Raw genomic sequence first — 15,488 nt, forward strand, 5'->3', positions numbered from 1 at the left:
AATAAAAACTTTAACAAAAATACCTTTAAAATATTCTAAATATTAGACTTTGTAAATGTTGTTTTATTTTTTTATAGGTTTTTCTTAAATTTACTTACAGCTCTAGCTTTTTAGATATTATGGGATTACGTATCAGTTCTAATAATCTTTTCCTTTCCTCTCGATTTGCCTTTTGATCAGTATATTCTTTGGTGTTCACCATTTTGTTTTCTTTAACTTTAAAATTGGCATAAACTGTATTTTTAGTGAATATGTTTAATTTTATTCTTAAGTGCTGCAAAATATACTTACTATCAACTTTACTATTTAAACAATTTTAAATGTTAAAGCCATTGAGCAGAGTATATATTGTAATTAGAAAATACTACAGAACAAACTATTAGTTTGAAATATGTACTGTCTATCTTTTTAACTTAAGGTTTAGTATTTATTTGAAAACTTTAGTTTCATTGATAAAATTTTACTCTAAGTTCAATAAATAACAAAGTTTATGTAATAAAACAATTTTACTTTTATTGTCTCTAACCTAAACAAATGCACTTTTTTTAATTACAAGTAATTTTGTTTTATTTAAATTATTAACACGTGAGAAACAGCTGAGAATAATTACAATTAATAGTAACAAGTTCTTTTTATGGTAAAAAAAAATCAGTCTCAAACTCTATCCCTTGTAACAATAAACGTTTTCTGGGGATAAGTGAGTGTGTTACATCATGTGTAATTTTGCCACCACATTAACATTTAACTTCAATTGTCCAAAAAATAAAATAAACAAAAGCTATATTTTAAACAAATATAAAACTTTTGCAGGCATACCAATTGGAGAACACTCACAAGGCTAAAATTTCAATTATAACTACCACAAAATGTTAGAAATTCATTAAGCTCAAATACCCAAGTAAGTGTTCACAGGGGTTACAACAAAAAATAACACCAACAATCCAACCATGTGATCACCCCACCATAGTGAACTTACAATTAGTTGTTGTAAAAATGCATTAAACTAATATTATAATCAATACATTAAAATGATATCTTGAAAACTATAAAGTAACTATTTTCTAAAATGTTTTTCAGAAAAATAAAAAGTAGAAAATAGAAATTTCATTAAAAATATTTAGAAAAAAATAGTTTCAGAAACTTGTATTGGTTAAATTAATTTAGTTTTAATTAAAGTAAGGAAAAAAAAAGTGAGTTATGTAATAGTAATTAGTACATCCAGCTCACTAATAAAGTACAACACTACTGGAAAACAGCAAATAAACAATCATACACACCTATTAAAATAGATTTCCCCATCAATAGACCAGACCAGCCAACCATAGACCAGAATATATAAACACATAAATAACAATACATATATTAAGATAAACTTATAATAATTATCAACCAAAGCAATTAAGCATATCTGCATGTAACACAAATTACTCTAATAAAGAGCTACAAACCTACTCAGTATACTGACTTGACAATAATTTTTTGTAATTGTATTAAACTGGTTCTGTTTTAATTATTTTAAAACATACTCCAGCATCAAACTTATTAAAGTCTTGAACTGAATTTTGATAACACTATGCATTTTCATTCTTTAATCATTTAATTACATGAATAAATGACATTTGATCAGATATATCTAAATCAACAACGTTTACATATAGCTTCTTACGCATATTACTAGAACAAGCATGGTCAATCAAAGAACTAGAGGAAAAATCAGACGAAAGCCTTGTTGGGGAATCAACAAATTGCTTAGCACAAACACTATAAATACAACTCAAATACAAGTACGATGATCTTTATTAAATAAGTTTATGTTTATATCACCACCAATTATAAAACCTTTTTTCTATTCATTTATTATGTGTAAAACATTAAGGAAACATTCTTAAAAAGTATTGAATGTATAGCTCTAGTGTCTGTACACATTACCAAGTGTATGATGTTTATTGTTTTTAAGTTTATTATCGATCCACAAATCATTTACAACACTTAGTTTAAAAGACACTCCTTTCTCAACCTCGTAAATTAAACAAGCTCTGATAATAAATGCAAAATCACCAGATTGATTATTAAAAAAAAAACTATTTACAAAGTCATACCCATGCAGCTTAACAATAAAAGGTCTCAGACTGGTCAACCAAGTTTCACAAACACAAGTTATATTAGGAAGATTTTTAACTAAACGCAAAAATTCCTCAATTTTATGTAGATTTCCATTTATGCTTTTTGTATTCGTGTAAACAACACCAATAGAATTCTTTTTGCTAAAATTCACACAACTTGTGTCTTAATTGGTTAATATTTTTCCTAATAATACTCATTTTCTTTAGTTTTTGCAAGCAATCATAGCCATGATCACCAACATTTTGAAATTGAAAATCAGATTTTTCACATAGATTACAATAAATCTAGTATAAACACTTATAAACTGGTATAGACCCTTTTTACTAGTTATACATTTAAATGACATTTCTTATTACATAAAAACCAATTAAACCTTTTTTAAACACAAACTAAATTACATCCATAACAAACTGACATGTTCAAATCACAATCTTCACAAAAAAGGCAAATTAATTTTACATATTTTAGTAAAACTCGTGTTCGATATGCCAACACATTTAAAAAAAATTCATAAAAAACCACCTTCACAATACATGCATTCATCTTTAGAAAAATTGCTTTGTTAATAGTTAAATAAACTAGCAAGAGGTGGCTTGTGTAACCCGGAATGAGTATATCAACTGTCTTTCTTTCAAACATTATATTTAAAATTACAAATAAAGTTAAGATCTTAAATAAAGATATTATGAAACTAACTATATCAAAGTTTTGACTATACACACGAATGGAGCACACCGTATTTAACATTTTTTGAGGGAATTTTTTAATTTGTATTTGATATTCAATATATGTTTATTACCAGGTCCAAATTTCTATTAAATTCTTTTAAAAAAGTAAAGACATCGGTAAGATACCCATTTTAATTGCACCCGTCTAGGGTTGAGAAAATATTTAAAGTTTCATAAGAAAAATCTTAAAGACTTTCAAGTGAAAGACAATTAAAATTTTTATAAGGTCTTTAAAAAACTATAATAACTAAGTAAATTTATTTACTTTGGCTTCAGTCATAGCTACTGTAAACCTTAAAACAATTTTTAAAATCAAATAAAAAAAGGATAACCTTATTTGATTATTTAACTAAAAAAAAAGTTGAAGATTTAAATATTTTATAGTTTCGAGTTCAATTTATTGACTTTGACTACTTATTTTGCTACTATCATGTTTGTCATTTAAAACTATATTTCTTATAACAATTTCAAAGTATGCTTAATCATCATTATGCATTATTATGTATGTTTTTACTACAACAATAAAACAAAAATTATCACTTTTGAATTGGTTTAAAATATTTTTACTAATTGTGAATTAAAAATGACATTTTCCATTACATAAAAAACAGGTTAAACAGTTTTTTGTGTCTTTACAAATTAAGTTACAGACAGTCATTTTCAAATCACAATCTTCACAAAAAAGGCAAATCATTTTTACATATTTTAGTAAAACTCTTGTTTGATATACTAACACATTTGCAATGAATCTATTTTAAACAACCTTCATAATACACTTATTTATCTTCAGAAAAAAGTCTTTTAAAACAAATCTTTTACAAAAGCCTTCATTCCAAACAAAGTCAAATTCAAAATTATTTTTACAATAAATCATTGTTATAAGAAGAGAAATTACAGTTATGCTTAGATAGCCAAGAACAATTTAAATTTATCCATCTTTTTCATCCATCTGAATATAAAGATTCAAAATTTATAGGTTTAAAAATATTTTACAAATTATACAAATTTAACAACAGTAGTTTTAACTAAATTTATCTTTATTAAGCTTTTTTAAATACCCAAATAAAATCTCAACTAAGCTAAACAAAAAACTATTAATACTGGAACTTAAAATAGTTAAACAAAATATCCCCTTTAAGATATTTTTATTACTCTTCTACCTTTTCAATTTATAAAGTAAACAAAATTGAATATAAAATTAAACTTATTGGGTTATGTAAAACTTATTAAACATTTATTCCATGTAGGAACAGTATATTTTCTTCTTCTGTGAATTTAAATAAAATTTAAAATTGTGATGACCAGTAAATATTCTCAGATTTTGGATTTCTCAGTTTGTAGTTATTCTCACTAAGTTTTTCACAAGTTTATTGTTTAAGTAAAGTTTGTTGAAGCTTGAAAATGTATGCATAAGATCAAATTTTATCCTAAAATAGTTGGTGAGTATAATTTCAATGAGAGTTAAAACAAACTGGAAAACCAAAAATCTGAGAATATTTACTGGTTATCACAATTCAAAACTTTATTAAGATTTAAAAAAGAAGAAAAGGAATTTTTCCCACTTTTAAAAACATCTTTCACTATATCAAGATTTATCAGTCGACTGCTCAACTTATTTAATTGTATAGCTAGGAAGGAAAGCAATTTTTTTCTCAATAATAGCAAAAAATGCTAAAATTGTGCATTATGTGGGAAGTACATCATTTATAAAAACATGGTAAATGAAAATAATGACTTGAAATCAGATGAAAACAGAATAATAGACATAAGATCAAAACTAAACTATAAAAGTTATTAAATATATACTGCCCAATGTTCGAAATTCAAAAAGATCTATATAGACGAGACTAAAAATAGTTTTAATGTAAAATAAGTAATTAAAAATAAGTAGTATAACAACAATAAAAAGATACTGTAATCTACTTAGAATGTGTTTTTTGATAAAAAATGTTTTTGATGATAACAAAAATTTTTGATCTACATGGTAGATTTTATGCGTCAAATTAGAATTTTACTACCTAATTATGAAAAATTGTTAAAAATTCTAAATATAATAACTTTTTCGAAATTCTAGATTTTCTTAGGTGAATTTTGTTCAAAATATAAGGTTTTTTTTTCTAAATTCCAGGCTTTTCAAAGATTATACTATTTTTCAAACCCTGTTATATATTCGTTAAAACTGCTCATATTGTTGGAATATGACTAAGAAAATTGTTCGACTTTTATTTTATGTAATAAGAAATGTTGTTTTGATTGTACAACTAGTTAAATGTTTCTATACCAGTTTAAAAGTGATAAAATTAGATTTTATTGTAATCAATGTGAAATTTTTTTTTTCTATTTCAGATATTTTTTCTATTTAATAATGTTGATGATCTTGACTATGATTTCTTTCAAAATCTATAGAAGATGAGTACTAATAGATGAAGATTATAGACTTAAGTTTTGTAAATTTTGGCAAATAGAATACTGTTAGTGTTGCTTACAAGAGTATAAGAAGCTTAAATGCAAAACTACATAAAATGAGGAATTTTTGTGTTTAGTGAAAAATATACCTGATATAATTTGTGGTTTTGAAACTTGGTTGACTAGTCTGAAACCTTTTATGGATAAGTTGGATGGGGATGATTTTGTAAACAAGTTTGCAATCCTCAATATTTTTACACAAAAATTGTTACAAGCTAAGAGTATGGCATTAATATTATAAAGTTTATTCCATTGTCAAATTAATTTAGGAGGAAGAGCTAATTGCACAGATTCATCACAAAACACAACAGAAGTCTCTTTAAATTTAAATGACTTACTTTTTTAAAAGAAGCAGAATTGAATTTTATACATGTATCAAATCATAAAAAGTTGTTGATAACAGATAACTTAAATATAAACTTCATAAGTCTGACACTAAATTTTTTCGAAACAATCACTTTTTTGTTGTACGTTAGGAAAAGATTTAAAATTTTGCAGAATTTATTAATAGTCTAGTTTTGTAAAAGTAATTTTTTTTGATGAAAATGACAAACAAGCTATTGACAGGAATTTAAGTGTATATAAAAACTTAACAAGCTTTATAATTTGACATAACTTAATTTTTGAACCTAAATTTTTACGTTTGAGTACCATTTTTGATTACTACTTAAAGACTGTCGAAGAACTTTAACAAACTTTGAGTTTAAATGTTTTAGAGTTGCAACTGACTTTCGGGAAATATTCTCTAGGTTTCCAAAATTTCTTCCAGGATTTTTGAAGCACTTTTTTTGGGTCTATTTTTAGTTTAAACTTAAGTTAAATTAAATTGTGTTAAAGAGTATTGAAACATTGAAAAGATACTGTAAGGCTGCTTTAAATGTGTTTTTTGAAGAAAAAAATTTAATGATGACAAACTTATTTTTATCTATATGGTAGATTTTTTGTGCCAAATCAAAAGTTTTCTACTTTCAATGTAAAATTTGTTAAAAAACTCCTGGTTTTAAAGATATTTTTGTTCAAAATTCCAGATTTTTTATCAAATTTTTTTAAATTCCAGGTTTTACCATTTTTTTTGCCTTAATTATCAAATTCCAGGTTTCCAGGTAAAGTGGCAATCCTGATGTTTTTAAACTTGCATACATAAGTAAATTGATTGATTTTATCTGCTAAAAAAACTTTTTTCTGGATATTCTAAACTTTACATGTCTAAAACTGTTATCTAATACAGACATACAAACTAGTAATGACCTATGTAAACAAGTCAGATATTGTCAAAAAGTTAAAGGTGAAGGAACTATTTTAGGTTTAAAATAAATTGATGAGTACAATTTAAATACAAAATTTTTACTTGAATGATCTTTTTAAAATTAATTTAATTTAATAATTTTATCCATTAACTTTCTCTGTAGTCTAATCTTTTAAGTTCTGGTTGTTCCAAAAACATTGTCTTGTAAGCACTGTCCATTTCTATATTTTCAATATCAGCATAATGATTCTCAAAGTAGTGGTTAGATAAAGCAGATTATTCTTTTTTGCCAATTAAGCTAAAATTTCTTAAAAATTTTTTTGTTACTTCTTTATAAGCATTTTTTTAAGTCTGGCCTACATAGACATCATAGCATTTTGAAAATTGAGTAGAGTATATTTAACAGAGTTTTTTTGAGAAAATTTTATAAGGTTTTCTGAATTTTTTTAAGGTTTTTATAGTACTTGTTTTTGGGTCTATTTATAGTTTAAAGCTAAGTTTAAGATTAAAAACTCATGCTAAGTAGTATAATTACATTGAAAAGATACTGTAAAGCTACATTCAATGTGTTTTTTGATTTATTTTTAATTTTTTTAATTGATAATTTTTGTTTGATGATGACAAAAGACTTATATCTATATAATTGATATTTTGTTTTTAATTAAAGTTTAACTATTTATCATGTAAAAATTGTTTATAACTTCAGGTTTTTTAACCTAGATTGGCAAGCTCCTGGTTTTTTGGCAACCCCGATTCCATAACTTTTACAGTTTTGATTTTATTTTATCTCTTTTGTTCTGAATTTAAGTGTTTTTGTGTTATTATTTTTTCTTTCATGTTTTTATAAGTGCTGTACTTCCCACATATTGAACAATTTTTGCATTTTATGCTGTTATTCAGGAGAACATTGCTTCCCTTTTTAGCTATACAACTAAATATGTTGAGCAATTAACCCATATTTCTTATTCTAGTAAAATATTTTTTTTCAAGTTTGAACAATTTCTTTTCTCCTTTTGTAAATCTAAATAAAGTTTTAAATTTTGATGACAAGTAAATGTTCTCAGATTTTGATTTTTCAGTTTGTTTGAAATCTCATTTGAGTTATATACTCTCTAACTTTTTCAAGAGCTTAATCTTTAAGGTATGTTTGTTGAAGCTTGAAGAGAAATGCATAAGATCAAAGTTTAATCCTATACAGTAAAAAGCAAATTCGAAACATTTATGAGTGTCACTCCATTGAGATTCAATCAAGTTGTACAACCAAAAATCTTAGAATATTTACTGGTCATCACAATTTAAAACTTTATTAAGATTTACAAAGCTGTATAGCTAAAAAGGAAAGCAATGTTGTTCTTAATAACAGCAAAAAATATTAAAGTTGTGCATTATGTGAGAAGTACAGCATTTATAAAAACATCGTAGATGAAAATAGTTACATAAAAACAGATAAAAACAAAATAAGAGACATAAAATAAAAATTAAACTGTGAAAGTTAGGAAATATATTATGCTTAGTGTTCAAAATGCAAAGAGATCTATGTAGGCAAGACTAAAAATAGTTTTAATTTAAGATGGAATGCACATTGAAATAACTGGAAAAAATTCCAAAGAAATTATAGCTCAATTGGTAAAGGAAAAAATCTGCCTTATCTAGCCACTACTTTGACTATCATCATGCTAATATTTAAAATATAGGAATGGAGGGCGCTGACAAGATAATGTTTTTAGAACAACCGAAATTTAAGTTTAGACTACAAAAGAAGTTTATGGATAAAAAGATTAAATTCAACAAGCAATAAAAACGACATTCACGCAAAACATTCATATTTAAATTGCACTTATTAATTTATTTCAAACCTAAAATAGTATCTACACATTCAACTTTTTGACAATATCTGACTTGTATACATAGGTCATTACTATTGTAAACAACAATAATCTGAATTATCTCTGTATCTTAAAAAATTTTAAGAATTTTAAACATCTTAAAAAACAGAGAAAAGTTTTTTGAGCATATTAATTTAATTAAGTTACTAATATCACAAGTTTAAAAACATTCAAACTCAAAACTTGTTAAAGCTCTTAGACAGCCTTTAAGTAGTACTCAAAATGGTACTCAAAAGTATAAGGTTAGGCCCAAAAGTTAAGTTACGGTAAAGCATAAAGCTTGTTAAGTCTTCATAAACACATAAATTCATGTCAATAGCTTGTTAGTTCTTTTCTGCGCAAAATAATAACTACTGAATACAGGCTAAATTTTACAAAAATAGACTACTGATAAATTCTGCAAAACCTTGAATCTTTTTTAAACGTAAAGCAAAATAGTGAGTGGTTAGAAAATGTTAGTATGAGACTTATTAAGTTTTCATTTAACTTAATTTAAAATTTGATTCTGCATCTTTAGAAAAAGTAAGACGTTTAAGAGTTTTGTGAATTTTAAGGAGACTTCTGTTGGTTTTTTTTTATGAATTTGTGCAGTTTGTTCTTCTTCCTAATTTACTTAAACAATTGAAAAAACTTTATAATATTAATGCCACTTTTTAACTTGTAACCACTTTTGTGTAAAAATATTAAAAACTCCAATCATACAATTGAGCAATTTCCATAATAATAGTAGAGTGTTGCCAAAAAACATAGAATTTGAGAAACAAAAAAATAAACAGAAATTTTGAACAAATATCACCTAAAAAATCAGAGGTTTTGAACAAAAGTTATTAAAAGTCTTGGAATTTTTAACAAGTTAGACATATTAAGTAGTAAAATATTAATTTAACATTAAAAATCTACCATACAGATTAAAAGTTTTTGTAATCATCAAAACATTTTATTATAAAATAAAAACATTATAGTACTTTACAGTATATTTTCAATTGTACTCAAAAACATGGATGAAATTCAAAAATCCTGGAAGAAGTTTTCTATATTTTCGCAACCCTGTTGTTATAGAATAAATCATTTTAACAGGGTTGCCACGCAAAATTTGTAAATTTAGCCTGACTTTTTAACACTTTGAATAATTAAGCCTGACTTTACCTTCCTCTTAGGTTAATACACACCAGGGACGTAGCTAGCTCAAAAAAGTTACGAATCTACAATTAGTACATATGAAATGATGCGTGATAACGTCCTAGCAGGAACACAGCAACTTTAACTACCTCTAATGTTATTGAGTTTAATCTGAAAATATGCAGTTAAGTTAATACATCAAAAATGGAATGTTGGAGTACGAGTGATAACTGTATACAATGCAATTTATTAACCTCTACAACCCCTATGACTCTTTGTATTTTGTTACTTGTGTAAACCCAGAAAACATTCATTAAAAATAAGTAAAAGAAAATTACAATTTAACTCAAAAACATTTATATTATTTTGAAAATCAAAAATTTAATGTAGTCAATAGTAACAACAGGTTATGCAAATTTTTGTGACATAAAATTGTATGATTTTGATTTTTAAGCTACAGCTTCCATTAGAACTAATTTTGCAATGCAGTTTTTTGTCAAATTAAAGCTTTAACTCGCTAAATGTTACAATTTGGATGTATTTATTTCTTTTAATTTTTACGACATTAAAAATGCTAAAGAGGGCATACATGTCAAAATCATCTCTTAGCAGTGCATAACTAAGTATAAATGAATATTAAAAGCTAAGAAAGCAGAGTCTTTTCAAGCTGAAATAAAAGCAAGTTTTTTCGCACATAAGTATACGTTTTTGCAGATTTGCTATGCACTTCTTATTCAGTACACCGCTTTAGGACCAGATAAAAACTTTCTGTCAGGTTTCTTTTATATTTAGACTAGTAATTTTTTCTATAGTAATTAGCTACAAGCTTTATATTAAAGAGCTGTAGTGTTCAGTATATGCACCTTTGCGAAACATAGCTGTTAATGGTAAGTTATTGGAATGAAAAATTAATAATATAAACTCAATTTAGGGTCGTCAAATATTTGCTAATTTTGGTAAATTTTCTCAAGGTTTTCAAATTTCCTTCTAGGTTTTTAAAATTACAGGTTATAAGGTCTATTTCTATTAAAATTAAGTTTAAATTTAGCACTTTCTTAAAATTTTAGGATATTGAAGAGATATTGTTAAGCTTCTTGAAATGTGTTTTTTAGTAAAAAATTACATCACTATGGTAGATTTTTAATGTCAAGTTAAAATTTTACTACTAAACATGTAAAAAATAATTAAAACTCCAGGTTTTTTAGCGATTTATGTTCAAAATTCCTGGGTTTTTAGGTGACATTTGTTTAAAATTCCAGGTTTAACCAGGATTCAAGGTTTTTTAGCAAACCCTTATGGTTTTTGAAAGTGTTCAATTTTATTATATAAGTATTCATTATTTTTAAACAAAAATGGTTACAAGCAATAAAAATGGCATTAATTTTTTTAACAGGGTTGCTACACACTCATGGAAACTCAGAAATTTTCAAATTATAAAAAATCTCAGAGAACTTTGATTTTTTTAAACTTAGGGAAACTTAAGTCAGTATTATTTTTTCTGAAAATTTTAGGGAAGTTTTAAGATTTTTAAAAAAGTTTCAGGGAAATTTATTTTAATATCTAGAATGATATTTAGTTAATCCACTTTCAAATTTTTTCAAAAAATTAGTTTTACTTATTTTTAACTGCTGATTTCGAAATTTTTAGCCTTGTGGCTAGTTCTTCAATATTCTTAGAGTTAACATTGTTGTTAAATAAACGTTGTTGTTGAAAATCACAGTTTAGGCAGCTTTTATTTTGACACACTGGACATTTCAAGCAAGTTTAAAGATTTAACAAAAGTTCTTAAGGATGTGTTTGTACTTCAAAATTGCCTGGCAAGTGTCGAACGGGGCTTAAAATAGCTTAAATAAGGAATTATTATCAACTAATATGGGAGTAATGACAATAAGCTCCCGAAGATGATCAAAAATCATCTACATACAAACAGTATATAATCAAGCACAGTGGAACTAAGTTTTGCCTTGTTTTTCTTTTTTTGCAGGTTTTCTACAGTAACGTTAAGCTTTTAAATTTTGTTTACTGCATTCATAAAATTTGCTAGGAAATACATACATTAAAGTTATTATATATGCATTAAAACATACTTCATTTGGAAGTTATTACTATGAATAATTAAAATTTGTCAAATAAAATGTCAAAATATTAAACTAATTCATATAACATATTAATTTAGCTAACAACTTTACAAAAAACTGTAATTTTAATTTTCAATCTGAATTGATTTAACCTTTTAACATTAAATTTTTGAAAGCATTTTTTTTTCATAAGATTAGTAAGCATCTAATGCAGAAACAAACAGCAGTAAAATGAGCATGAGGTATTAGTAAGTTTCGCCAGAAGTAAAAAAAACTCAGAAAAGTTTATGGTCAATCAGGGAAGATTTTTAGACTTAAAGAGTGGCAACCCTGTATAAACTATTTGCATTGTCAAACTAAACTAGGAAAAAGAGAAATACATAGATTCATCAAAAACATAATAGATATCTTTTGAATTTCATAAAACTTTTTATACTATATTTATTTATGTATTTATACAATTTAATATAAAATTGTTTTTTTCTGACAATACAGTTTTAAGATTATGAAAAGCGTTTACATGGTAACAAAGTTATTCTGTTATAAAAAACTTGCTATCAATCCAATAAGTATTAATAATCTTATGTAATTAGAATATTAACTTATTTCAGGATTGCCAAATGTATGCCAATTTTGGCAATTTCCTCTTGGTTTTCAAATTTATTCACAGGTTTTAAAAATAACAGGTTTTAGGGTCTATTTTTAGTTTAAAATTAAATTGAAATTAAAAACTTCTTTAAATAATAGAACGACATTAAAAATATATCCTGAAGCTTCTTAAATGTATTTTCAAATAGAAAAGTTTTGATTATGACAAAAAATCAGATTGAAACTTTATTACTTAACATGTAAAAGTTGTTTAAAATTTCAGACTGTTCCATTGGTTTATTGTTATTTTGTTAAAAATTACAAGTTTTTTAGTGATTTTTGACCAAAATTTTAGGCTATTTTGGTTTCAAGGTTTTTTAGTAACCCTATAAATCATAAAAAGTAATTGCAGTGAACTAATTATACTCTTTGCAAATAATCTCTAAGTGTCACCAATGTGAAGTTAACTACTGGCGAAGAATTTTCAATTAAATCATAATTAATTCTTCTAAACTTCTTTAAAACTTCAGATTTGTCAATAATTTTGTTCAAACTCTAGGTTTTTTAAATATTTTGTTTGAAATCTCAGGATTTTTAGATGATTAATGTTCAAAATTCCAGGTTTTTCGTAAATTCCTGGTTTTTTGGCAACCCTGTATAATGTTTGTTTAAATTGCTCAATTGTATGATTGAGGTAATCAATATTTTTACACAAAACTGGTTACAAGCTAAGAAAATGGAATTAATTTTATATTTTTTTTGCCATTGTCAATGTTTATTAGAAAGAAGATCAAATTTCACAGATACATAAAAAAACCCGACAGAAGTCAAATTAATCTTCACAAAAATTGTTATACTATATTACATATATCTATTATTTTATGTATTTACATTATTTACTATTCAAAATTTTTGTTCTGACAATACAGATTTAAGATTATGTTAAGCATTAACAACGTAACAAAATTAATCTGATAATGAAAACTTGCTATCAATCCCACAAGTATTGAAAATCTTTTGTAAACATGATTTTTCAATCTCTCTACAAGTCTGTCAAACTCCATTATAATATAAATACACTTTAAGGATATATTTATATGTTACATCTGTAAAAATGCAACATTATTTACTCAAAATTAAAAAAAAATAGCATCAAAACCTAGTGATGTTAATTTTTTTTAAGTTTTCATAAAAAAACCCTTTTTTTATTCAACTTATTTATAATCAAAAAAGTTTATGACTGTTTTCAATGTTAAATCTAACAAAATTAGATTTTGGATACTTTGCAAAACAACTATGTACTCGATAAATTGTTTCTAAGATTTACTTAACAATTTTTTTTATTTGTTGTAGAAAAAAATCAATCCTCACTTTTCAATTTACAATAAATGCTTTGTTTTTTCAAAACTGATGTTTTGTTTCTATTTTTTAAATACATAATACATAACACTTAAAACTTTTTTTTTTATAAAGATATCTTACATTAAACATATTGGAAACTTAAAAATTAATAGTAACACTCCGTAGGAGGTTTGCAAAACAGTCAACTAAGTGTCATACCAGGAAAAAAAGTATGATTTCATATTATAATATAAATTGCTTATAATATTAATATAAATTAAGTTTTGTTTCTAAAAAGTTCATCTATTAAGTAATAGCTTAGTTTTTAATTAAAAAATTTAATCTTTAGCTAACCATAAAAATCAGGCTTTTTAAAAATAGTTTGTTTTTTATTCTGATTTTAACAACAAAATATTTATTTTTCAGTTATAATAGATATTTTTGGCTGGGTATTTTTATTTTTAGAATAATAACAGTTTAAACCATACTTGTCAGAATTTGTTCTAGTCTTAATTATAGCTGTTTAAACGAGAGAGTTCTTATGCACACGCTAAGGTAAACAAAAAAAAAGTTTGAGAGAATAAGCTCAAGAAGAAAATAGCAGTTTTATGCTGTTCTTAAATACTCTATTTCTTATTTTTATTTGGCTTAAAATAACTTTTTGTGTATTAAACATTTCTTTTTTGTGATTTATGATTGCTTTTGTTAGATCATAAATTTATTAACTTTAATAATGAAATGCGCGTTATAATAATTAAAACACTGTAAATTAAATATTTCTAAGAAATAGAAAAGTTTATTTATTTATTGAAACTTAACATTTTCATTAAAAAATGCCTAGTTAAAATAAATAATAGTTAATTTAATTTAAAATAAAATATTTAAACAATATAAAACTGTTATTATATAAACTAACATATAAGAGGTTAATGCTTACTATTAAAAAAACTTTCACAACTTTAAACTTAAGACTAATGTTTTTTTTCATCTTATTTATTTTAGCTTAATAAATATTTATAATCCACAAAATAATTAAAGGAAAGAAAACTTTAATTTTTTTACATTTAAACTACATAAAAAAGTTTTTAATTGATGAAACAAAATAGTTTTGAAACATTATAAATAAACAACTTATTATCTAACCTAAAAATTTAAACAGAAATAATTTATAAATCTCGCTAAAGAATTGTTCTGTATAATATTGTTAAAAAAGGGTAAAATATATTTGTTATCACTACCACCAGAGTGAACAGGCAATCAGTGGTTGAAAATATAATTTAAACTAGTATTATAATGAAAACATTAGCATAAATATATTATATTAAAACCTATTAAGTAACTATATTACTGAACTGTTCTTCAGGAAAAAATAAATGAAAATAAAAATTAAATTTGATATATAAGAAAAAAATAGTTTCTGAAACTTGTAAATATAGAATTATTTTAATCTAATAAAGGTAAGAAAAAACTAAATAAGTTATGCAATAGTAATTAATGCATACAGCTAACAAATAAAACAAAACACAACTAGAAAACAGCAAATAAAAAATTATGAACATTCATTTAGATATCTTTACATATCAACAGATCAGACCAGCAAACCATAAGCCAGAATAAATACACACAAAAATGACCATACATGTATTATAAGAAAAACATATAACAATTACTAACCAAAGCAAATAAGCATATCTCCATGTACACAAATTACTCAACCAAAGAACTCTAAACCTACTTAGTATACTGGCTTACCAAGAATTTATTGTAACTCTATTTAAACATATTCTCTTTCAGAAATTCTGGAACACTAGACCACATCTTAGGACCCAAATAAATGAAGGAGTTTAGGCCAAGGCCTGTTCTAGGTCTTTCAACTTCATAATTATTAGTTTTTGACTGTCTTCTATTGAAC

The sequence above is a fragment of the Thalia democratica genome, chromosome 7 (assembly GCF_965202585.1).
Source record: "Thalia democratica chromosome 7, ktThaDemo2.hap1.1, whole genome shotgun sequence".
Classification (NCBI taxonomy): Eukaryota; Metazoa; Chordata; class Thaliacea; order Salpida; family Salpidae; genus Thalia; species Thalia democratica.